This window comes from Mustela putorius, unplaced genomic scaffold, assembly GCF_011764305.1.
Source record: "Mustela putorius furo isolate JIRA1106 unplaced genomic scaffold, ASM1176430v1.1 tig00000461_pilon_pilon_pilon, whole genome shotgun sequence".
Taxonomy (NCBI): Eukaryota; Metazoa; Chordata; class Mammalia; order Carnivora; family Mustelidae; genus Mustela; species Mustela putorius.
This window is the reverse complement of record NW_025421390.1, coordinates 2,635,559-2,661,385: the sequence shown is the minus strand read 5'-3', so window position 1 is coordinate 2,661,385 and position 25,827 is coordinate 2,635,559. Positions and strand designations below refer to the sequence as shown.

Sequence of the window (25,827 nt, the reverse complement as noted above, 5' to 3'; positions counted from 1 at the left end):
ATTATGGGTTTATAACTTCAATTTTAAATGCAATCTTTATCCTTTAATACCTTAGGCAATTTTTGATTTTGAAAAATATTTAGGAAGTCAGAAAAATTAGGAATCTATAAATTATTTTTAAAAGGCTAGAATTGGCTGATAAGTCTAAATAAGATCTAGTCAAGAAGGCTAGATTTGGGATTTTTTAAAATAAAAGTATCAAATACAGTCATATTGAAAATTCAGATCAAAATATTTTGGGAAAAAGGGGAAAAATATTTTATTTTTATAAAAATTACAAAAACAAATGTTCTGCTTAGTAGCAGTCCAAAAACAAATAATACTAATAAAAATAAAAGAAATAATTCTGAGGATCACAGGATAACAAAAGTACTAAATATTTTTATTATGAAAGCCAGAGAACGGAAAAAACTGACAGCAAATATCAAAAAAGGATTTTTAAAAATTAAGACATTTACAAAACAGTAATAAATTAATAAACTATTAACTAGCTGATTAATCGGTCTCAGGAACTACATTTGAAACACACTGCAAGCTTCTCTTTCAAGTGACTCTCATCATGAAACAAGAAAGTAAAACTAAGTCAAATCATATATGTTAATGAAATACCAAGTGTGATTTGGGGTGCTAAGGACTGAAATTCTACTTCAAAATACTTAATGAAAAATTTAAATCATCTCATTAATTAAATAACACAGTTTGAAGGTGCTTAGAAAATAAAATTCTGAAAAGAAATAATAGATTAAATATATATTTTATTTGTTGGTCAGAAAATAACCCAAAATATACACAAAATTGCTTCAAACATTTAAAAAAATTTTAGAAAGTTAATTGTCTATTCTTTAGTGATTCTCAGCAACATTAGAAAATCTCAATAAAGGAAGCTGTTATAGCTGAGAAATTGCAAATGTTATAGCTGAGAAATTGCAAATGTTGTCCTTATAAACTAGAATTATACATCAATGACAAATAAAGAATAATTTCAAGTCCCTTCAACATGTAGACATGTTAAATTACTTCTGTTCTAGTTTATCCAAAATATTCTTTCCCCCAAGAGTAACTATTTCAACAAAACAGGAACATTGACAGTATAGCTATATTTTAGGAACAATTAAGAATTTTTTCTTGAGAAAATGAATGTCATTTAAACCAGAAAGTGCATTTAACCAAAAATATAATTGCTGCACAAAAAAGAAGTCTATCAGTGAAAAAAAAAAAAAGTAAATCCTTTCCTCCAAATCGTGACATAATAAACTACTTATCAAGGTTTAGCTAGATATAATCAGGTTTGCAAATTTAAAACACTCAAAATCCTTAGAAAATGTCCTTTAAGGGGTAAAGGCTAGCCAATCACGCATAGCAGTAAAAACCTTTATTAACCTGTCTCCTAAAATAACATATACTACTAATTAGGTTAAAGTTTCTTACTCTGTAAGAGCTGACCAAATACAAGAAAACTATTAATATTTGCATCAAGTCTCTTAGATGTTAAATTATTTAGGAAGCTAAAAATCTGGAAGTTTATAAGCCAATATATAGCTATAGAGGGATGATTTTATGATGCTAAATATTTGTGTTCAAACACTAAGTTTTGACAATTTTAAAGATCTCAAATCATAAACACTCTAAATCAGAAAGAACTCTGGATTTATGTCTTTATTTAAAATATGAATTCAAAAACTATGTTTATTCCTCCCTTTAATAGTAGGCTGTGTGTAAAAGATATCTGGATTAAAAATGATAAACTGAATCTAGTTGTTTTTTTTTTTCCCCACTCAGAAACCGTATTTTTCACTTTTCATCTTAATGTTTTCTAATCTGAAAATCACTGGTTAAATCGGAGGGGGGGAGGAGTTGTATTCGATTTGATCTTATTCAAACTAAGCTGCTTTTTCATAACATTCTCAAGTCTAAGTTATAAAGACATTCTATACCTTGTATTTATCTTGAACAATATAGTGACACTTTACAGTATAATGACATCAATACCTGAATGTTACCCTTACATTAAACTGATTTGTATTAAATTTTAACATTTCATGTAACATTAACTGGTAGTGGATTCATATTCCTGGATTATCTAATATCTAATAATAAATATCAGATATTAGTTTTTAATATTTTGGTATATATCTCAATGTTCAAAAACACATTGGAGAATTTGTTTGGAAAAAACTAAACGTTGTTTAAAGATACAAACAGTTCTATGACCACAATTACACTTTGTTCTTAAGACTAAATTATATTTTTCTATGAAAATAAATCTTTATCTCCCATATCCAATATATATAAAGTAAATATTTTTAGGTGAAAAAAAATTTAAAGAAAAAATTGTAGTATGCTCTATTTTAGAAGACCTCACTTTAGCAAATAGTTTTTAAAAAAAAATTTGGTTAGTACTTTATCATGAGACTAATATTTTTAACATGGAAAAATTAATCAATACTTAGTAATATTGTTCAATAAATTCATTTATATTATACTAGATCACTATTTAGCAATCAAAATTTTTATTAGGTATCTGAAACTTTCAACTAAAACTATAAAAATGAAAATAAATATACTAGAAAAGTGGCTCTTCTGATAAAGAATTTTGGAGTTAAAAATAAGTTACTGGAAGTTTTGGCAGTTTACATTTTTAGAGTTGCAATTTTTCATATTAATAATTTAAATATTTTACTCAGAGTATTTATGAGTAAGATAGTAGTTTCTGCTTAAGAAAGTGGGTTTTTCAGTTTCAACCAAAATGCCACTTTTGGTTAGGATGGTATTTGGAATACTCTAAATTCTCTTAAAATAGTCTAATCTTATCTAATTTTATAGGCTTTACCTATCACTATCCCTGCCAAAGAGTTGAGCACCAAATTCTATTTGATTTAAACCTCCCAGTTTGAGATGGAAAGTCCTATTTAATTCATATATATATATAACCTTAAGAAAAAAGAAAAATCACTCTATGTACTTATTTTTAGAATAACTTCAATTGGAATTGGACCTAATAAAACATAATGAGAATATCAATTATATTTAAAAATGTGGAGTTTCAATAATCAAGAGAAGTCTACTTGGGCCACTTCACAGATTTCTATTAATAAATCTTCATTGATTTTAGATCACTTAAAAAAGTTCTAGCTTTACTGTCTAGTCCAATTATATTGCAAAGATATAAAATATTACCCTTTTAAAATTCATTAGTATACCTTAATCTCCTATCATGTTCCAATGCATTATGTGAGTGTTCAATCAAAGAAGTTAGGTTGTTCTCCAGAATTGGCTCTCTCCTAAAGGTCAAAACCTGCAATAAAAATGTCATGTATTATAGCATGAAGACACTCAACAGATTTCCGCCTCCTGAAGTTCCACAATTGATTCCTGAACACTGAGGTAAAATCTTCAAAATGACCCCAATCTTGCCTGTGTTCAAAGAAAACCTAACTTGAAAATAATGTTTTTTAAGTAGAAATAACTTGATTAGAAACACCTGTGATATGCTTTATCATCTGAAGCCTCTTCAAGCAAATCAGATTAATATGTTTCTGCTTTCATTTCTCTTTAGGGCACTCATTTTTAAAGTTGTGCGTGTGTGTGTGTGTGTATGTGTAGGTAAGTACTGGAGGACTGTTAAAGGGGACTTCATAAAGAATATATCAGAAATATAGTTTGTGCTTCCAAAACTCATAAAATCCATAGTTAACAAAAACTATTCAAAGGATAGATTTTTAACTACCTTTCTCCCCAAATCATTGAATATTTTAATGATGACAGAAATTACCATTATTATAGTTTAGTCTTTTGCCTTGCCTGTGTGAACAAATTATACTGATATTTCTGAATATTTTAAGACATTACGGTTCTAACAGAACAAAATTTACAATTAAATTTTTAAGCAAAATATTTATTAGTAAAGGTGGATGGCTATTGGGCCAATGGCTTTTTAATATTTCCAAATAAATGTGGTATAATCAAATGTATACAAGAAGCTTCTTCATTTTTTCCACCTGAATCTTAATGATTTAGCGGCAATCAACCATCTAAAAATATAAAGTTTAGTTAAATTACCAAAGGCTTGTAACATATCATATGTTAACCATAATGCTTTTATTTAAGGATAGCTTAGGAAAAGAAATGAAAACCAAAAAAAACTATTCCTCTGCTGCCAAATAGTTGACTGTTTAATGACAAAACCCACACAAATGTAACTGACAAATACCAATCCAAATACCATGACACTTTTAAAAATTAAAATCACTTCCACACAGTCTTCCTCAAAAGACACAGTTTTCTGTATTTAAGCACTCTGAAAATTCAGGTATCGTAACTTTAAAAATCACAGAAAAATAGAAGAAACCAGTATGTACTCCATGCCAAATGTTAAGTTTTTAAATAGTAGGGAAACAGCAAATACTAGATAATAAAGAACAAAAGACATTTGAAAGTAAGACAAATATTAAACCAAATGTGTGTAAGAAAAAAAGATGTAAAAAAACCCTCTGAAATAGTATAACTCAATGCCAAATCTATTACAAAATACAGTTTATTATTTATATTAAGAACCCAGGGCAAAGTCTTTTCAGTGCAAAGATTTTTTAGTGAAATAAGACTGGAATAATCCAAAGTATATTAAACTTCTCATAATTTGATAAAAAATGTTAAGAATAAAACTCATATATACATAATTTCAAATCCAGTATTTGAAATTTATCTCTCTAAAACGAGATCCTAAAAGGAGACAGAGAAGAGGAGAAAAAAAGGCAAAAGAAAATCATTTCCCTATAAGAAAGCAATATTTATAGGAAGGCTTTACAATTATTTATATATGCAAACAGACAAATATACAAACATGTATTAGTAATGTGATATTCTAAAATTGATGCTACTTTTATTTAATCACAACTTTAAAATTCTAATACTGTCACTTGTAAAAATTTAAAGCAAAAATGGCTTAATCTAATTTTTGACACTTGTTTGAAGAAAGTGTTTGTTATTACTGATTTCCTTTGGTCTTAAAGAGATTTGGGGCTACCAAATTTCAGCAAGTCATAGTCTGAGCCTAATTACATGCCAGAATTAGTTGCCTGGCCACAGTGTTTCTAACTTTGCTGAATAAAAATTAATAATAAGAAATAAAACTACATGTAAATGAATAGTATGACAATTCTAAGAAGTGTTTTCTAGTTGTAAGACCAAATAACCTGTTTCTTCCAAAAAAGGGTTAAAAAAAAAAATCACTGTGGGAATTACTAAGCTTCACTAAACAAAAGGGAAAAAAGGCAAGAGCAAATTTAAGGCCATTAATTTTTTGAAATGAGATAAATTTTTATAGAATAAAATTTCAAAATTGTGTGTCTGATTCTTTTTAATTGGAGAAAACTTACGTAACATGTAGAAGAGATATCTAATACAGTGTCTGGGCACTTATTTTTTCTTTTAGTAAACCAAATTAACTGACCAATATCAGTATTTCTGGATGAAGTACACTGTGACATTTTGAATAGTAACTGCATACCAATAAACAGAAATGTATATTTATACACGTTTTCACAAAACAAAAACCAGACAAAAATGTAGTACACAAAGCATGATGAAACAGGGAATCCAGAATACGAAAGCTATTTTGAAATTTTCATCCTTAGTTCCAGTTCTTGATAACGTTAAAAGTGATATTAATTTGATCAGAAAAAAATGTGGTGTTACACGTAAACACCTTAGGCTGCATTTTGTAAATGTACAACTAAGACAAATTGACAGCATTAAAACAAAGCCTAAAATTGCCCTTTTATTTGGATTTTTAAAAATACTATGAAAGGCAAACAAATGAAAATCAGTGCTACCCGGAAGACAAACACCTTACCTTCTCTAGCTCCCTCTCCCTCACGTTATATAAACTTAGCTTTTAGAAAGAGAAGAGCTACTGTAGCAACACCTTTCCCCATCATTATTTTCCAGTGATAATATATGACTTTTCTAGTCCTCACAATAGAAAATAAATTAGAATTATCAATTTCCATAGAGTAATATGTATAATACACATAACAATAAAAAAACACATCTGTTGGCTATCATACCTACATGCCCACAAATCTAAAAACCCAATCTTCCTCTTATCTAGCATCACAAGGGAAAATATCTTGAACGCTGTGGATTTTATTTAGGTGCTAGTGCATTCTCAAGCTTTAAGTGTAGTATTTTAAATAAAGGAATCCTTCACTTCTTTTAAAAATGGCTTATTAAATAAAACAATTCTTCACCATCACCCCTCAAAACAAAAAAATCCCATAAACCAAAGCACTAAAAAAGTAGGGTTAAATTTAACCAGGCTGGTGGAATTTAAAGACTTCCCCCACCCCACCCTCAGAACTCTGCAAGTCACATAATAATTTGAATGAAAATTAAAACACAAAACCCCATACAAATATAAAAAAGCAAAACCTGCTAGATCTGTTATCATAGATAAAATTACATTTACAATAGAAATGGGGTCTCCTACAACTTCATTAAGTCAAATTTTATAGAAAGGATAATTAGCACCTTTCATGAAATTTTCATGAGATGATTCAAAATAAACAGCTTTGAAAAAAGGTAATGAACAAAGATTCTGTAATTGCAATTCCTGTTACAAAGGCAAAACACAATAGTATGATTTACAAACTCAGCTATTCCACTCAATATAAATTATATTTATAGCTCTACAGAGATTTATAAAAGTTGTGGGATCTTTTCATTTGAGTATTTTCTAATAATGCATATTTGACCTAATGTGAAACCATAAACTGTTAAGTTTCAAAATTTCAACCGCTATTCATAAAAGAACACTGATTTCTATTAAATTCAAAAAAATCTTTAAAAAAGCATCTGCAGCTATTTTGTTTATCACTGAGTTTACCGATTTTCTTAGAAAACCATACCCGCCTTTTATCAAGATGCAATTAAACGGAATGACAAGCTTGGTAATAAATAGAAATATATTGACGGCTGTCTCAAGCAACATTAAACAAAAATCAACTGAAAACCAACCAAGTAAGACACAACACACCCACACTGTTGTATGCAATGTATTTCTTCACAGTGAATTTATCAAAGGAATGAAATCATACATAGGCACCTGTGCATACTTACCTGTAGTACTGTTTAAATTATGCAAGATAAATTTCTTATAAAGTTTTAAGTCCACAGCAATGGCTGAATTAGCAAAATCCATGTATTTTAAGTTAGATGTGAAAAAATTTAAATACATCCAATTTTTATGTAGAATGTGGAGAAGCTCATTCCTAAGAAAATTAAAGTTTCTTTTCATCAAAATAAAAGAAACTATTCTCCTGTAATCTCCATCGAATATGTAGCTTAAGTTGGAAAATTTCTGTCAAAGAAATAAAAAACCTAGATCGTACAGTCAGTTTTTAACCAAAAAAGAACGGAAGCAAATACGTTAAAGTCTTTGCAATTTCAACCAGCAGAATTAAAATTTTTAAGAAAACTGACTCCTCAGTTTTACTTTTAATATACATTTCAGAACCATTCGAAAGTCCTTTATGGAAGAAAAAAATATTAAACTCCAGCTCACTCCCCCCCCAACTCCTCGTCTTAACGTTTCCTATTTCCGTGTTCTCTAAAAGTATAATTTTTCGGAAAGCCGAGAATTGTAATCTAGTGTTCAACATTCAAACCCCCCAGTCCCGCTCTCTTCCAGCCAATCAGGGGGGTGACAAGTCCGGTGTTTTGGGAACTCCGTTAGATACATTTTGAAAAACATCACTTTGCGCTCTCCTATTCTCCTCGGGGATAGATTCTAAATGAGGGCGGGTCCTCTGGTCTTAATAGAAATAAGAAATCGATCAATCGTTACATCAATTCCAGGAGGAAAAACACTTTAGGCAGGTGGTCCTAAAGAATGTAAGATTGCGGGTTCCCAGAAAGCGTTATTCCTCTTTGCGAACAATTGAACTGCTGCTGCAAAACCCATCTCCGGCATATTCGCAACCCAGAGCCGCGCGCCCCACACGCAAAACACCACACTAGCAAAGGGTTAATCAGAGGTGCCTTCAGCGCGGAAAAAGACTCAAAACCTAATATATCTTTAATGAAGAATTTTTACAAAGGCCATTATTTATAAAGTACTACTTAAAGCCGTCACTGGCCCAAATCATTCAAGAGTTGTCGACTAAGAATTGGTAGAAACTACGAGGATAAAAAAAACCACTAAAGGGAAAGACAAATAACAGCCCTCTTCCCTCCGCCTCAGAGTCAAGAGAGTTCCCGAGAAAAGGTGGGGATTGCAAAATTACCGTTAAGTTGTCCGGGCTAAGACTTTTCGGGAGGAAAACATCAATAGTTTCACAGATTGCTTTTATCCTTGCGACATGTTTCAAAGACTGGAGAAGGAAAAAAGTCTTCTAAGAAAAGTGCATCTGGGTGAAAGAAATTGCAAGCTCGAAGCCCTGTCTCCCCCCGCCCCCGAAAAAACCAACACGGTGAGAGCAAATGACAAAAATCCCGAGCAAAAAGCGAAAGCCCAGCATCTTTCCTAGGAGCCCGCTAAAACCTCAAAAGTCTCCCTCCGCCCTATCTTACCCAAATTGGAAAAGCCAGACACCGTCAGGGTTACCCCTGTCCGGACCCAGGAGCGCAGAGCCGGGTTGTGAAACTCACATTCCTAGGGCACCCCATGCTTTAGCGTCAAGCACAATATACAGTGCTGGGTCCCGCAGAAGGTAGGTCCGCACGACGGACTGGAGGCACCCGCCACTCCGGGTTCTTAATTTTCTGCCGACCTTAAGTTTCATGTCACGAGAACGCGGCAGTCAGCGCGGGCCGGGAAAACTGCGATAAAAGACCGCTCGGTTCGGCAAATGGGGGAGGGGACGCTGGTCCCCCTTCTCCTGTCAAGGGGCCGCGGCCTGCGGAGCCCCGCAGCGCCCCGCGCCCGGCCCCGGGCGGGGGGTCCGGCTGACAGATCCGCTGGGCGGCGGCTGCTCCGCCGCAGCCCGTCCGCGTCCCGCTCAAACTGCAACTCCCCTCCCCCCACGCCCCCGTCTCTCCGCGCTCCCGCCACATTCCGCCCGCCGCCGCCCACTCCCAGACACCCAATTACCCCCAAACCATCTCCTCGCATTTTTAGCAATTAAAATGAGGGCGGACCCAGTGCCCATTCCCTGCACCCCCCCAACGCCTGACGGTCCCACCACTGCCACCTCCCAGGTCCCGCTATTACTTCTTCAGGTTCTTACCGTCTGCCGCAACCCTGGCGAAGCCCCACGGACTGCCCTTTGGTCGAAGTAATTTTTGGCGATTTTTTTAGTGATTTTTCGGCGGAGTCCTAGTAGCGCTATAATCTCGGACAGGTTATCCCGTCTCTCCCGCTAGATTGATGAGATCAGGCATCACTCGAAAATGGCGCCGAAAGCGCTGAGGCTCCTCATTCAAATTCGTTAGAGCCAACCCCGCCGCCCCAGGGCATGCCGGGAACGCGGGCTGCCTCCACAGCTGTCAATACCGCCTCCAAACCCTTCTCCGGCTTTCCCTACACTTCTGCTCATGCGCAAACTCCTACCCCAATATCCGCGCCTTGAACATGCGCAGAATCGTCGCTGTTCGCCGCTCTCACTTCTTTTCCTCAGTCTCACTCCTCCGGCCTCCTTTCTTGCGCGTGCGTGCAACTCCTTTGCTCAGCCGCGGACGTGGAGGAACCGTGCGGCTGTGGGCCAGAGGTCCATAGACGACTTGTCAGTCGATAGGTATTTATTCTACTGTTCGAGGAAAACAAATAAGGGTGCAGCTTAGACGAAAAGAAACGTTTTATTGCCAGTGTCTAAACTCCTAAACAACGGAATTGTGTATGGATACACGTGTACTTAAAACAGCCTGGTGTGTGTGTAGAGCACTTGCTGTATGTCAACGCTTTACGGGAGTTATTGCACCTAAGCCTCAGAACAACTTTATGAGGTAGGTACAGTTATTATTATCGGTTTGCAGACCAGGAAAGCAAGGCTCAGAGACTTCTAAGAAATGTGCCTTAGGAGACACAGGTAGCAAGCACGTGGATGAGTCCCCATCTGTCAGATTCTGGAACTTGGGCCACTTTGTATCCCGCTGTGCCATGCAACCTGAACTCACACAGGCGTGGTTTCCCCCCCTCAACAACTCTGTGTGTGTGTGTGTGACAGAGAGAGAGAGAGAGAGAGAGAGATGTGTGCGGTGTGTGCGTGCGCGCGCCTCCGGCGTTCGGGATTATTTAAGTGTGTTGGAGCTCTACCTCCCGGTTCTAGGCTGCCTGTTGAGTCGGTGCTTTCATCCAGTCCAGTTTCTCTTACAGCCTCACTTGTTCTTAAACGTTTTGCTCTGTTTGGGGTAAATGGGCCAAATTGGTCATCACTTTGTGTGTGTGAGTGTGTGAGTGTGTTTGTGTGTATATTAAGGATGGTAAAAGGAACTGAAACTATCAAAGACGGGGTTCCACTGTGCAACACATTAATAAAATAATAGTAGATAGAGATCACGTACTGACTGTACTCTGGCCGGGCACGGTAGTAAATAAATGCTTTACGGACTGATCCTGTTTGCTGCTCAAAACAACCCCATTAAGAAGGTATTATCGTCATTTTACACATGAGGACACCCGAGACTCAGATTAAGAAATTTGGCCCTAAATCTTATAACTAGTAAGTAGAAGCAAAAGACCTAGACAAATCCGTGCTTACCTTCAAAAACTGGACGCTAAGACAGGACAATAAATGATAATAAAATAGTATCTTAACACCTTCCTTAAAAACCTCTTTGAATCCTTCATATGCTTGGGAGCGTTATCCTACCCGCCACCAGGCTAGTTAAGATGAAAATGAAAACAATACCACTGCCATTGATTCTAAATTATGACATTTTAAGTTTATTTTTGGTTACTTTTTTCCTGATTCCAAGTTAAAATACATTTTCTAAAGAATCCAACAATTTGAAATCTGGGGTCTTGCTACATTTTTTCCCAGTTTTTGTTGCAAAACTTGTGATGAACCTTAACTGTAGGAGTATATTAAAACACAGGAGGGTTAAAGAAGACTATGGATATTCAAAATGTCTGACGTACTAAGAGAGTAATTTGCATTACTTAAGTAGAATTAGGAAAGAACTGGGTTTTAGTAATTTGAGATTATCAAGAAGTAACATTGCAGAATAGTATTTTGTCTTACATCTATCTATCTGTATAGTACTTTTGTGCATTGGTTAGGTGTGTGGACTCTGGAACCAAACTGCCTGGTTTTGGAACTCAGTTCTGTTACTAACTAGCTTTGTGATCCTATGTGAGTTACTTTTTCTCACTTTGATCTTTTGAAAAGGAGTAACCATCTCATGAGGTTGTTGTAAGGAAGTTAATGAGCTAACATGTAGTAAAGGCATCTGAAAAGTGTTTGGTGTATTGGTAAATGTTATTGTGTGCCATTAACACTGATCATTTAAAATAGCTTCTTGTGTCTTAAAAAGTTTTAAGTTAGCGCCATTAGGAGTTAGGCTATTGTATTCAGAAGTCCCTTAAAGGGGCGCCTGGGTGGCTCAGTCCTTAAGCATCTGCCTTTGCCTCAGGGTCCTGGGATCAAGCCCCACATCAGACTCCCTGCTCAGCAGGAAGCCTGCTTCTCCCTCTCCCACCCCCTACCTGTGTTCCCTCTCTTGCTGGGCCTCTCTCTGTTAAATAAATAAATAAAATCTTTCTTTAAAAAAAACAACAACACAGAACAAAAGTCCCTTAAAATGACAAATCAGCCTGACAAATTATTTTTGCCAAATATGAGTAATGATTTCTGCCAGATGAGTAAGAATGTTAATTTGTCTTATCATTTCATAAGAGTATCATACGGAAATGGAATAGTTTTGCTTTTTCTAATTTTTAAAATTAAGGGGGGAGGGGAAAATCAGGCCAATCTAAAATATAAAGTAAAATATAAAGTAAAAACTGTCCAAATTTCTATCATCCAGACATAAATACATATTCTTTGCTCCTTAAAAATGTATCTGTGGTGAGAATTGGCTAGAGGTAGTCTGGAATAAGTGGTATATTTGAGGAACTTACTTGCATGATTGTGCTTGAATTAAATGAACTGGTAAATTTTTTTTTAAGATTTTTTAATTTATTTCTTTGACAGAGATAGATCACAAGTAGGCAGAGAGGCAGGCAGAGAGAGAGGGGGAAGCAGGCTTCAAGACCCTGAGATCGTGACCTGAGCCGAAGGCAGAGGCTTTAACCCACTGAGCCACCCAGGTGCCCCCAACTGGTAAATTTTTGATCTAGCCCCCTTTTAGATATAGTCTGTCAGGAGAATTCTAAAGTGATGATGTTGTTGGTAAGTAACATTTACTGAGTTCCTACTATGTGTCAGCTAAGCATGTATATGCATTTCCCCTTGAATTCAATCTCATAATAACACCTGAGGCTGGTGTAATCATCTCCATTTTGCAGACTGAAGTTTATATGGTGGTTACTTTTAGAAGATTTAAGCCCTGTTTTGTTTAAAATACTATTCAATAAACCAAAAACCCTTCATAAATCTTCTCAATTCACCAAAATGGGAGAAAACAAAATCAAGTAACATGGTTGCCATGCCTGAACAAAAAGCCCAGTTGGAAAAAATGTTTTGAAAATCCAGTTATATTTGACCACAAGGGGGTGCAAATAATTGAGCTGAATTTTAAAGGGAAAAAAAGTGCTTTTTACTTCAAATTATCAAATTCACAGGTAAAAAACTAGTAAGAATACCTCCTCCAAACTTTAATACTCCACATAGTTATGTACTTAATGAATAAGTCAGTTATTTAGGTACTCAATTAGGACAGAAGTTTTCCGCTCTTTCATCTTCAACATGGTGAAGAGTTCATCAGCCCTACCCCGACTCCTTACCCCATTTGTGTCTCTGCACACTCTACTTGTCATAACAATAGAACTGAAATTATAATTTAAAATCTGAGGTTTTACCTGGAGACTGGAATGCAATCACCAGCTCATGAATGGTAAATACGGGTAGAGTGGAGAACAGAGGTTTTGTAATTTCAATGCTTTCTTTCCTTCCTGCTGTTTCTAATGAGTAAGCTACAACTGATGAAATGTTGGCTTCAACATAGTAACTTATTTAGATAAAACTGTGAAAGCTATAGGTCTGTTCATCTTTTACAAAAGAATGAAGACTCTTGAAGAAAACATTTTGAACAGTAACTTGAAAACTTAGTATACATGGGAGAATGTTTTAAAGACAGTTTGTTTGGGCGCCGGGGTGGCTCAGTGGGTTAAACCTCTGCCTTTGGCTTGGGTCACGATCCCAGAGTCCTGGGATCAACCCCCACATAGGTCAGGCTCCCTGCTAGGTGGGGAGCCTGCTCCCCAGGCCCCTCCTCCCCCGCCCACCGCCTGCCTCTCTGCCTACTTGTGCTCTCTCTGTCAAACAAATAAATAAAATCTTAAAAAAAAAAAAAAAAAGACAGTTTGCTTTGATGGGTTTTAAAGTAACTTTTATTTTCTTACTGGTCTTGTTTCTCCAAGGTGGACTTAATTCTTAAAAAACCTTTTGACTTAGAAGTACTTAAAATTGGCTTGGTTGGTTAAGAGTCCCATTCATGATTTTGGCTAGGGTCATGATCTCAGGGATCCTGGGATCCAATGGGGAATCTACTTGAGATTCTCTCCTTTTGCCCCTCCCTCCACACTTGCACATGCTCGCTCTCTCTCTCTCTCTCAAATAAATAAATCTTTTAAAAAGGAAATAACTTAAAATTTATCAAAAAATACAAAAATTAAGATAGTTCAAAGAACTTCCTTATCATTTACTTGCTCTTGTGTAAGGTCCCTCTCTTACCACATACATGTATGCTTCCGTACATTTTTTTCTGAACCATTTGAGGTTAAGTTACATACATTTTGGCCTGTCACCCATGAATACTTAAGAGTATTTCCTACCAATTAGGGTTAGGGTTAAATTTACATTGAAATAATACTTCAGTCTACCACCATATTGTAGCTTGATCCTTACTAGCATTTCCCCCTCCAGTACAGGAGTCAGTCGGGTCAGGGAATACATTTAGATGTCATTACTCTTTAGCTACCTTTATTTTGGCACATTTCCAGCCTTTATCTTTTATGACCTTGACCTTTTTAAAGAATATAGCTTTTTACTCCATTGGACTTTTTCTTCTTTTTTTTTTTTAAGAGTTATTTATTTGGGAGAGCGGGGGGAGTGCCTGAGTGGGAGGAGGGGCAGAGGGAGAGGGAGAGAAGCAGACTCCCACTGAGCATGGAGCCCAAGGCTGATGATCTTACAACTCTGAGACCATGACCTGAGCTGGATTAACTGTGGGAGCCACCTGGGCATGCCTCCACCACTCTTTTTAACAAAACGTTCCTTATTTTGTTTTTGTCTGATGTTTCCTCATGATTAAAGTGGGGTTATATATACTCTCAACTGGAGTATTGCACAGGTGGTATTGTGTCCTGTGTAGTGTATCACTTCCAGAAGCACATGATCCATCTGTCCCTCCTTGGTGATACTACTTTGATCACCTGGTCCATATGTGGCCTGAATTTTCCATTGTATAGTTACTGTTTTGTTTTTTTTTTTCTTCCTGGTATTAAAAAAACAAATTGTGGGGAAAGATTTGAAGATACATCCTGCTCATCATCAAAATCCCCGTTTAAATTTAGCATTGATTATTGCTGATATAATTTTGCCATAATGATTGCAAAATGATTCAACAAATCTAATACTCTCTCCACATCTACCAAGTAGTCCACAGCATTCCACTGTGAACAAAGAGCCCTTTCTTGGGGCGCCTGGGTGGCTCAGTGGGTTAAAGCCTCTGCCTTCGGCTCAGGTCATGATCCCAGGGTCCTGGGATCTAGCCCCACATCAGGCCCTCTGTTCAGCACGGAGCCTGCTTCCCCCCTCTCTGTTTCTGCCTGCCTCTCTGCCTGCTTGTGATCTCTGTCAAGTAAATAAATAAAATCTTAAAAAAAAAAAAAAAAGAGCCCTTTCTTCTGTTTATTGTCTGCATTAACTTATGAATTCCTATTTTTCCATTGTGTATTTATTTTTGTTTTCTTGAGTTCTAGCTTTAATTTTGTACACTTATTTATTTATTTATTTTAAAGATTTTATTTGTTTGACAGAGAGAGACAGCAATAGATGGAGTGGAGAGAGGGTGGAGTGGGAGAGGGAGAAGCAGGTTCCTGCAGAGCAGGGAGCCTGATGTGGGGCTCAATCCCAGGACCCTGGGATCATGACCTGAGCTGAAGGCAGATGCCCAATGACTGAGCCACCCTGGCGCCCCTGTACACTTTTTTAAAATCAGTCATTTGAAGCTAAGTTGTTATGTCATGACCTTTCACCTCTAAATATTTAAGTCTGTATTTAATTATTTTGGTATTTAAATAGTCCCAGATTAAGCTAGTGGGAGCACTTTTAGTTTGGGTACTGTGTCTTTGTGATATGCCTACATCATTTCTTTTTTTTTTTTTTGGCACTTCCTTATTTTCTGGTATAATAAGATGTTCCATGTTCATCTTGTGCTTACTCTGCGCTAGCCCTGGAATTAGCCTTTTCTCTAAGGAGTCCTGTTTCCTGTTAGTACAGAATGGTATTAGAGACCAAGGATAGGTATGCTCATGCTAATGAAGTGTTTCTGCTTCTTGGATCTTTCATATGACTGCACTAAGAAATATATACATACGTACAGAATATTTATATATACAAACAAAAACGTACATATACACTTACATACATATATTAATGATATGGGCTTCATTATAATTATAACTGAGAAGACGCCATAGCAACATTTACAAAGTTCTTAATAAAGGCAACAAAATCACAATCCACACACAAGCCACTCATACAATTTTCATGTTCTCTTTTAGTCAGTGTCTATACATATAAATTTTAAAGGGTCATAGTGTGAAATCAGTTTTATCTTTTTCCACTCAACATGTTGTTAGCATCTGTGAGTTACTATATCATTTTATAATCTTCATTCTAAATTGCTCTGCTACATGTCATTCAGCAGATTCTACCACTCTTCTATTGCTGGACATTTAGGTTGTTTCCAGTATTTTGCTATTAAAAATAATTCTGAAGTGAACATTTTTATGCATATACCTTTTCTAACTGACTTTCTTATTTATTTGCTTATTTATTAGAAGATTTCCCAGAGGTGGGAATACCAGTTCCTGTAGGTAGGTATGTTTTGATGGGTTTGATATGTTTTGGCAAACACATTTAATCAAACAATTACCAAAGCCCAAACCAGGGTTGGATATATAGAGATGAAAAATAGGTAGTCCCTGCTGGGAAGAAACTGAAAGTCTAATGAAAGATAGAGAAATTCTCTAAAAATGACAATTAGAGAAATAATAGACAAAGAGTGTTTAAACCAGATTAGGAATAAGTGGCTCAGAAAAGCTTTTTAGGAGTAGAGCTATATCTTTTTTTATTGTTTTTTAAGATTTTATTTATTTATTTGACACAGAAAGAGGGATCACACGTAGGCAGAAAGGGAGAATTAGGCTCCCCACCAAGCAGAGAGCTTGATGTAGGGCTCGATCCCAGGACCCTGAGATCATGAACTGAGCTGAAGGCAGAAGCTTAACCCCCTGAACCACCCAGGTACCCCAGTAGAGCTGTATCTTGAGAGGTATCTTGATGGAACCTAAAGGGACTAAGGTTATTCGAGTGTGAAAGAGAGTAGACATAGGCCATAGAAAGCATTTTAAATATAATCATTTCATTGTAAGAAAACAGAAGTCAGGAAGAACCTGCATGTTCAAGAAAATTCAGGTAGTTTATATGATTTGTTGCTACATGACTTTGGAGGAGTTGAGGAGGTTTAGCCTAATCAAATGGATAGAGGTAACCGTGAAGGGTCTTGGATGTCACCTTTATAAAATGCACTTGAAAAATCTCAAACCAGTGAGTAAGATATTGGATGCTGGAGGAATGCTGGGGTGGCTCAGTTGGTTAAACGTATGCCTTCGGCTCCACTCATGTTCCCAGGGTCCTGGGATCAAGTCCTGCATTCGGCTCCTTGCTCAGCAGGGAGCCTGCTTCTCCCTCTGCCTGTCACTCACCTTAGTTGTGCTCTCTCTCTCTCTGTGACAAATAAATAAGTAAAATCTTAACAACAAAAACAGCAACAACAAAAAAACCCCCCAAAATCCAAGGATACTGAAGAATAGATGAAAAAATGTGAGAGTAATGGTTGAGTCCTTCAGAGGCTATTGTAGTTATCCAGTCTAGCAATAAAGAGTGCTTGAACTAAAGAAGTAGAAATGGGAGTGAAATCAAGTACAAAGGGATTGAATTTACTTAGTATTAATATGTAGGTATTTCCAGGTAACTAGCACAAAGTGTCAGGTATTGTTCAAGGTACGAGCATATTAGTCATGGCTCCTCCTGTTGTGGTATAGTCTCATGAGAGAAACAATGTTTAAGTTAATAGTTTTACAGATTACAACTGTGGTAAGTACTGTACCAGAAGAACACAGATGCATTGAAAGCATACACTATGGAGACCTAACACTGGAGGTTTAACTAAGGCCTTCCTAAGGTGGAACGGTTTAAGCTGAGACTTAGGAATTAGCTAGGCCAAAAAGAAAGGAAGAACATTCTAAGCAAAGAGAGAGTATATGTTAACATCCTGAGCAGGAAGGACTGGTAAATTCAATGCCCATGTGGCTAGAGCAGAGTAAGTAAAGATGGAAAAAGTTGGAAGGTAAGACTACAGAGAAGGTTTAGGAGGCTCTGTTTATGGAGAAGAGAGGAGGAGATATGTCATGGGACTCCTAGGTTTCTGGTGTGGGCACCTGAGTGGCAATGGATGCCATTTCCTGAGATACAGAAACTAGAACAGGTTTGATATATTGGTTTTGAGATGCCTGGTGGGTTAAGTACATCCTCCCATCTTTACTTACAGATAACTAGATAGCAGGATTGGATTTTGATTTACAAGTCTGGAATTTAGGAGAAAGGTCTGGTTTGCATGTTGTCTATAGATTTACTAGTTGACCAATTATAGATGGTCATTTAAACTATGGGCTTGGATGAGGTCACCAATGTATGTGGAGTTATAAAGAGGTTCAACACAGAATCCCAGAGAACATTGTCTGGTAGCTACACAAAAAATAAATACACAGGAAAAAATTCACTATTAATACAAAAGATACATGACAAACTGAAAAATATTTTTCAACTTATAAAGCAAATAATGGGTTAATATACTCAATGAACAAAGAGATAAGTCTGTAAGAAAAATAGAACAATTAACAAATACACAGTTAACAAAAGAAGGAAAACAAATACATTAAAAATTTAATGAATATTTGAAAAAGCAAAACCTGAAAGTGAAAGTAATTTTAAGTTTTCACCATCTATCCCATTTTTATCGATTTACTTTTTTAAAATCAGTAATTGAGGACCTTGTTAAGAGACTGGAGGATGTTAAAAAAAAAAAAGAGAGACTGGAGGGTGTTGATGGACTGATGGATCACGTAATTCTTATAAATCTATTTTTTAAAGTATTTGTTTCTCTCGTTCATAAAAAATTAGATCCCAGTTGTTAGCATGACTTTAGTTGTAGAACTTGAGAGATGGAAAATCCAACTGGATGATCTTAAGGTATCCAGAAATATGGAAAATGAACTAAGTAGTGATGAAAATTAGCTATAATCTTAGTGGTACATGGAAGAATTAAGTTATGTGTAATTTGATTCTGGGTTATATGTCTGTAAGATCACCTCTTTTTGGGGCTCTGATAATTAATTTCAGTGCCTGGCATGGTAACTCTAACTTGCTTGAGTTGGCATTTTTTACCAGGAAGTCAGAGTTTTAGTCCCAAGAAGATACAAATTAAATGTAGAATGATTTAGCAAATCAGACATATCCTATTATAGCTTAGGTAGGAATGATCTATATACTTAAAGTTCTTGTAATGTTTAAGAAAATTAGGCTAATATAAATTTATTTCAATTAAAAATAGTATTATGAGTGAGTATTATGGAAGCAGTCAGAACAGATTCATACATTGCATTTTCAATTCTGATTTACGGTTAGAGAAGTATAAGGGGTTTTCTCCCCATATGAAGAACAGTTTTACTTATATAGTCTTGAGCACATATTATAAGGCTGATCTAAAATTCAATTACAGTTAATAATGGTTAATATTTATTGAAGAAGTATGAGTTCCCCTCACTCTCTTTACCAATAAGGATACCAGGAAAAGGATAAACCCACTGATTGCAGTTATCTACTTTCTAAAGAATTCGTGTGAACATGCTATGCTGTCTTTAGATGAAATATTGAATACAATGTTTTGGAATGTTGTTTTTAAAAATAATAGGTTTGGAGTCATAGAATCTTATAGTTAAAACATGTCCTTTACAACTGCTACCCATTTTCAAAGTACCCCATGCAGCTACTGAGAATAAATTTATTCCCATCTATGTGTGATAACCTTTTAAATATGACCACTATTGGGGCACTTGGCTGGCTCAGTTGGAGGAGTACAAGACCCTTGATCTCAGGGTTGTGAGTTCTACATGTTGGATGTAGAGATTACTAAAAAAATACAGAAGCTTAAAAACATAAATATAGGGGCACCGGGGTGGCTCAGTCATTAAGCCTCTGCCTTCTGCTCAGGTCTTGATCCCAGAGTCCTGGGATTGATCCCTCGTTGGGCTCCCTGCTCAGCGGGAGGCCTGCTTCTCCCTTGCCCATTCCCCTTGCTTGTGTTCCCTCTCTTGCTGTATTTCTCTCTGTCAAATAAATAAATAAAATATTTTAATAAATAAATAAATAAGATCACTATTATCTTCAACCATGAAGGCAACTGAATCCCTGCCCCCCAAACATCCTTATGATTTTAAACCCTTCACCATCTTGGCTTTCTTCCGGTTATGCACCATTTTATTAGGGCCCCTCTCAAAAAGTGACACACCCAGAACAGTAAATCATATACCATATATGGTCTGAAATACACCCAGTGTTAGTTAACTTTTTGTCCTAGCCATTAAAATGTTTGTATTTGGGAAACAGTTTAATCTCAGATAATAAAAAGGACTGGTAAATAATAGAAATGGATCTATTGATCCTTTATCAAAAGAAAATTGAAGGGTTTTAATATAATAAACTTCACATTGAGTAAAAACTTTTAAAAGTTGTAACTCATGACCTTCTCAGAGACTTTGTTGACTTGGGGCAAGCCTTGTCCTGAAAGTTGAGGACAATGAACCAGGAATCTATTATCATTCATTTCTTATTTATTTTTAGTAAACAGAAGTAAAATTGAGACCCTCTGGTCTCTAGGAGATACGATTATGTGTGATGAGTTCTCAATGTGTGATGAGTTCTCTATGACAGTTGAACTTCATGCTATATTTCAATTCTTCATGTGTAAAAAATTATTTCTTCCATGTAGCACAAATCTATAGGGAAATGAGAATAAAATGTAACACATTCTTTTCTGGCATAGAAATGCTTATGTGTTTAAAACAAATTAACTTTTTAAGGCAGCTCTGAAGAAGTAATTTATTTTAAATAGGTGAACAGTTTACACCTCTTGTGGGAACACTTTTTCCTCACTTTTCATCACAGGATTAGGCCCTGTGTTTTGAATTTAAGTCCTTTAATTTTTGCTGTTAACATGTAATTTACTTGATGACCCTATTCTATTAACTTTTGATCCACTGAGCCCAGGATGGTATATACAATACATATACATAATTTTAAGGAAACTATTAAAGAAAAATAAGTGGTTTGAAGTATCATACATACTAATTTTTTCCCCTTTTGGGAGAATGTATTTTATAAGCATAGGGTTTTCTATTTTTTTTTAGATTATTTATTTATTTATTTGACAGAGAGAAATCACAAGTAGTCGGAGAGGCAGGCAGAGAGAGAGAGAGGGAAGCAGGCTCCCTGCTGAGCAGAGAGCCTGATGCGGGACTCGATCCCAGGACCCTGATTCATGACCTGAGCCGAAGGCAGCGGCTCAACCCACTGAGCCACCCAAGCGCCCCAGGGTTTTCTTTAACAATAAGATATTTATGCCATTAGCGAAACAACCAAAAGCTCATGTGACTTAACTGCAATATTTTTAATAAACTGGAAAACTACTAATATATTATGATGGATACAAAACTTTTCCTGACAAATTCTTTTTTTTTTTTTTTAAAGATTCTATTTATTTATTTGACAGAGATCACAAGTAGGCACACAGGCAGGCAGAGAGAAAGGAGGGGAAGCAGGCTCTCCACTGAGCAGAGAGCCCAGTGTGGGGCTCGATTCCAGGACTCTGGGATCATGACCTGAGCTGAAGGCAGAGGCTTTAACCCACTGAGCCACCCAGATGCCCCCTGACAAGAAATTCTTTTAGCATATGACCAAACCTAATAATCCTCCCCATTGACCTTTATTTATACACATACTTCCTTTAAAAGGAAAGGAATGTAAAATTGAAAGTTCCTAAAATTTAACCCTTTAGATATAAAAAATGTTAGTTAATACAGTTGTTAATTATGATAGAGTTCAAAGCTTCTTATAAATAACTTGATGTAAAAATACTTCTATTTGCCCTTGACACTAGACCTGTGGACTCACTTTTGAACATCCCCCCAGTTATAAAATACATGGGCATTAAACAATATTGAAAAAAATCAGGAATGATTTGCGAGGCATTGTTTCTGAAGGTCCCTTAACAATATCCTACTTTACTCTCTTTTCCCAACTGACAAAGGAAGACTCTGTCTTTTGTTTCTCGGTATTATTGAATTTTATTCATTTAGCATTATTATATATTATACTTGGTTTTTCTTCTTCAGGAAAATTGCAGTTTGTATCTTGTGGAATAGATGGTTCCATCTTCCAGGCATCAGAAAGCAAAGTGGAAAAGATTTGGGGAGGCAGTGGGACCCCTCTGTTCTACCTGTGCCACACTAACTTTACTACAAGGGTGGCTATGGGGGTGCGTTCACTTTCATAATTTTGGAAGCATGGATAGGTTGAGTGCTGTTTAAAACAGTAGAATAGGATATGAAAGGAAGCTCAGTTTATAGGGAAAACTTTGTTAGTTTATTTAATTCCTAATGTGATATATGTTTATAGGTATGTGTGTAGTATATGTTTTAAAGAAATTCTGGTGAACTAACAAGGTATAAAGTTATATCTTGTTATATAAACTTAATATGAATCCTACTATTTATTTAACTTTTAATATGCAGCTTAATGATTATTATGATTACCTTTAAGTGTGCCATGTTTACCTTATTCAAAAGTGAACAGATAGTAAAGCAGTAACTGCTGTGTGCTAAAAACTTTGGCATGGGGGAATGAACAAGGTTTCTGATCTCTGGGAATAGTGGAAGCTATTTATGCTTCTGTGTAAGCCTTTATGGTTTGCTAATATGGTAACATGTTTGTAATTTCTTAATTTAAATACTAGGGGAAATGTAAAATGTGCTCTATTATTATCACATGTTATTATATATAATAATAATTACTTCTTAAGTAAATGGAAGTAGTTTCACATGGTTTCACAGTCATGGGGGCAAATAATAAGATTCTGGACTAGGGTAGTAATGGATGGGCTAGAGATAAGGAAGAATCTAGAATGACTTTCTAGTTCCTGTCTTGGCTGTAGAGTACAATAGGGGTAAAATTAACCAGGACAGAGGCAAATGGAGAAGAACAGGGATTTTGGCTTATGAGTATGTGTGTATAAGGATGTGGAATAGAAAACTGGGTAAGAGGAAGGTGATGAGAAACTCAATGAAGACATATTGAATATGGAAAATTGTCACTGGGATATCCATATAGGGAAGTTCAGTAGGGAGCTCAGCATGTGCATCTGAGGCTTGGGAGAAAGGTTGGAGCTTGAAGCAAATATCACTAAAAAGGTAGTAGTTGAAATTTTTAGGGAATTGGATACTGTTACTCATAGAAACTGAATATAGTGAGAGGAAATGAAAACCAACATTAGTAAATGGGCAAAGTAACAGAAGGCAGAAAAAAAAATTAAGTGTAAATCACAGAAGGGTGGAAGGGAGCACCAACAGAGCTCAGTGTTCTAGAAGCCAATGGGAGGACTCAGGAAAAAAGGAGTCAGGAGGATCAGAAGATACAGACAGGTCAAGTAAATTGAAAAAGATAATAGAATTTGGCAATTTTGTCATTGTAATGTTTGCCAGAATATTTTCATTGTGTTGATGATGGCAGAATTGTGTGCTGGGTTGAAAAGTATTTTATTTATTTTTAAAAAGATCTTATTTATTTATTTATTTATTTGCCTGCAAGAGAGTGTACAAGCAGGAGAAGCAGCAGGCAAGAAGGGAGAAGCCAGGGAGCCCGATGACTGACTCGATCCCAGGACCCTGGGATCCTGTGAGCCAAAGGCAGATGCTTAACCAACCGAGCCACCCAGGCATCCTGAAAATTACTTTAAATTGAGAAAAGTTACAATAGATTTATATTATTTCAAGGCTTTTTATTTCTTCTTCAAAACAGGAATAACAGCTCACTATAGAGAATAGTTTGTAGAATTGAGGAGGAGATTCTCCAGTGAGGAGAGTTTACTGTTTATAAAATGTGGGTAGAGACAGCAGAAGAGAAAGAAAAGAGATTAAAGACAAGAGGGATAAAGGTAAAGAAAGATCTGTAGGAGATGAGGGAATGTGGGATCAAGGGAGCAGTAAAGAAATTGACCTGGAGAAAGAGATAGGATACTCCTCCCTGAGATTAGAAGAAAGTAAGTAAAAGATAGTTACATGTATAACTTGTAAATGTGGAACAAGAAGGTTAGAGGTTCAACAAGAGGTTCATAGCTTATAGTTTTGACGTTTTTTTTCTAATAAAGAAGATGTTAAAGAAAAGGGTGTAGGTGAAGTAGCACATTTGAACTGTAGTAAAGTGGCATAAAAATATATGCTCTAAGGAATGGGAGATGGAATTAACCAGGGGGCAAAGTTATTATCAAGAGAGACTAATGTACCTGGGAAACTAAGCTAGACAGGAAAAGATATGAAGCCATGCTGAAGATTGTGGTTTGAAAAAAAAAAAAAGTGAATACTTTAGGAATAGAGGCTAAAATAAGAAAGCAGGTGTTATGGGAGTAAGGGAGTGAAAAAATGGGGAACAATAAGTGATTGTTGTCTGAGAACAATAGTATTGAAGTCTAAGGCTGTGGAACAATTTCCTAGTGATCAAAGATTGAGAGTATGGGTCTGGGTATGGATCACTGAATGAAGTGATAGTAAGCTGCTGGAGTCAGAGTTCAAGGTTGTTGGATGGGTTGTCCATGGGGACACTGAAGTGGCACATGATGGCAGGAAATGCAGATACTGGAAGTCGGGTGCCAAAGTCCTCTATAAATAAGGGAGGGAATGACTGGGCAATTAAGTAATGAGAATGAAAAAGAGGAATAATAAATTTCCAAGATTGCTGAATATGTCCTTTTTGCCCTCAGAAATCAATAGTCATGAGGACAAGGACTTGCCTTATTTAATAGTGCAAATAATTGTTGATTAATGGATAGACAAATGATGACCTCTTCATTTTGAATAAGTATTCATATTGTATTAGAATTTTTGGAAACGTTGGGTGTTTGTTGTTATATGCAGTTGCTACTAAAGAATATACAACAAGATGAACAAGATGTAGAAAAAAATTAATAACCCAAACCCAGAATTAACCACTGTTAACCCCCTTTTATTACATTTTCATACCTGTTAGTTGTTCATCCCAGTAATAAATATTCAGCTCTAATATCCTTTAATGGCTGAGTAGGTATTCCATATAGAATAAGTATATACCATAATTTAAGCAGTTTCTTTTTTTTTTTTTTTTTTAAGATTTTATTTATCTATTTGACAGACAGAGATCACAAGTGGGCAGAGAGGCAGGCAGAGAGACAGGAGGAAGCAGGCTCCCCGCTGAGCAGAGAGCCCGATGCGGGGCTCGATCCCACGACCCTGGGATCATGACCTGAGCCGAAGGCAGAGGCCCCAACCCACTGAGCCACCCAGGCGCCCCTAAGCAGTTTCTTATTGGGGGTACATTATATATATGATTTTCTGTTTGTAAATGGACAATCTAATAACTACATTTTTGCTTTTTTTCCTTAGGATGCAGACTTACAAGTGGATTTTCCAGTAGGATCTTATAGCCAGCCTATTTTTCTTGTTTTTGGCTGATTTCTAACAGGCATATTAATGTGTATTAGCTATTCTATCCTGCATGGGAATCAGGAAATTGGACAGTGTTGTAGGTACTTAATGATATAGGCATGCTGATAGCCACAAAGTGAGAATTGGTAAGTAAAAGCCCTTTACAAGAATAATGATGGGTATTTTAAAAACTTGGAATTAAGTGTAGTTTTCATGAGCACAATAAGAAATGATTCATAACCTGAATAATAGGATATAGTGGTCAATTCATAAATGCATATTATAATTAAATCTTAAAAACTCTATGAATAACCTACATTTGTTGACAGTATCCAATTTTAGGGGAGGTTTTAGTAAATCATGAATAATCATCAAGTTCACAGCTTCTCGAACTTTTTCACAAAAGTGTAGTTCATACTGCAGAAAAGTGAAAAAAGTGCCCTAGAAGCTTGATCCCAAACTAGGGTTTTCTTTTTCTTTCTTTTTTTAAGATTTTATTTATTTATTTATTTGTCAGAGAGAATGAGCACAGGCAGAGGCAGAGGGAGAAGCAGGCTCCCCGCCGAGCAAGGAGCTGGATGTGGGACTTGATCCCAGGACGCTGGGATCGTGACCTGCGCTGAAGGCAGCTGCCCAACCAACCGAGCTACCCA

General features: G+C 36.1%; 1 long non-coding RNA gene across 4 annotated transcripts in view; it reads left to right on the top strand.

Moving 5' to 3' along the window:
• Positions 1-9,237: 9,237 nt before the first annotated feature.
• The window catches only part of LOC101677573, a 40,440-nt gene continuing 23,850 nt past the window's right edge, over positions 9,238-25,827 (top strand). For 3 of the 4 annotated variants that reach the window (XR_001176776.2, XR_006606947.1, XR_006606945.1), the window contains exons 1-2: positions 9,238-9,939; positions 25,133-25,320. This is a non-coding gene — a long non-coding RNA (uncharacterized LOC101677573). Of the gene's footprint in view, positions 9,940-16,162; positions 16,199-25,132; positions 25,321-25,827 lie in introns of all 4 variants that reach the window. The other variant, XR_006606946.1, reaches the window with a different exon arrangement.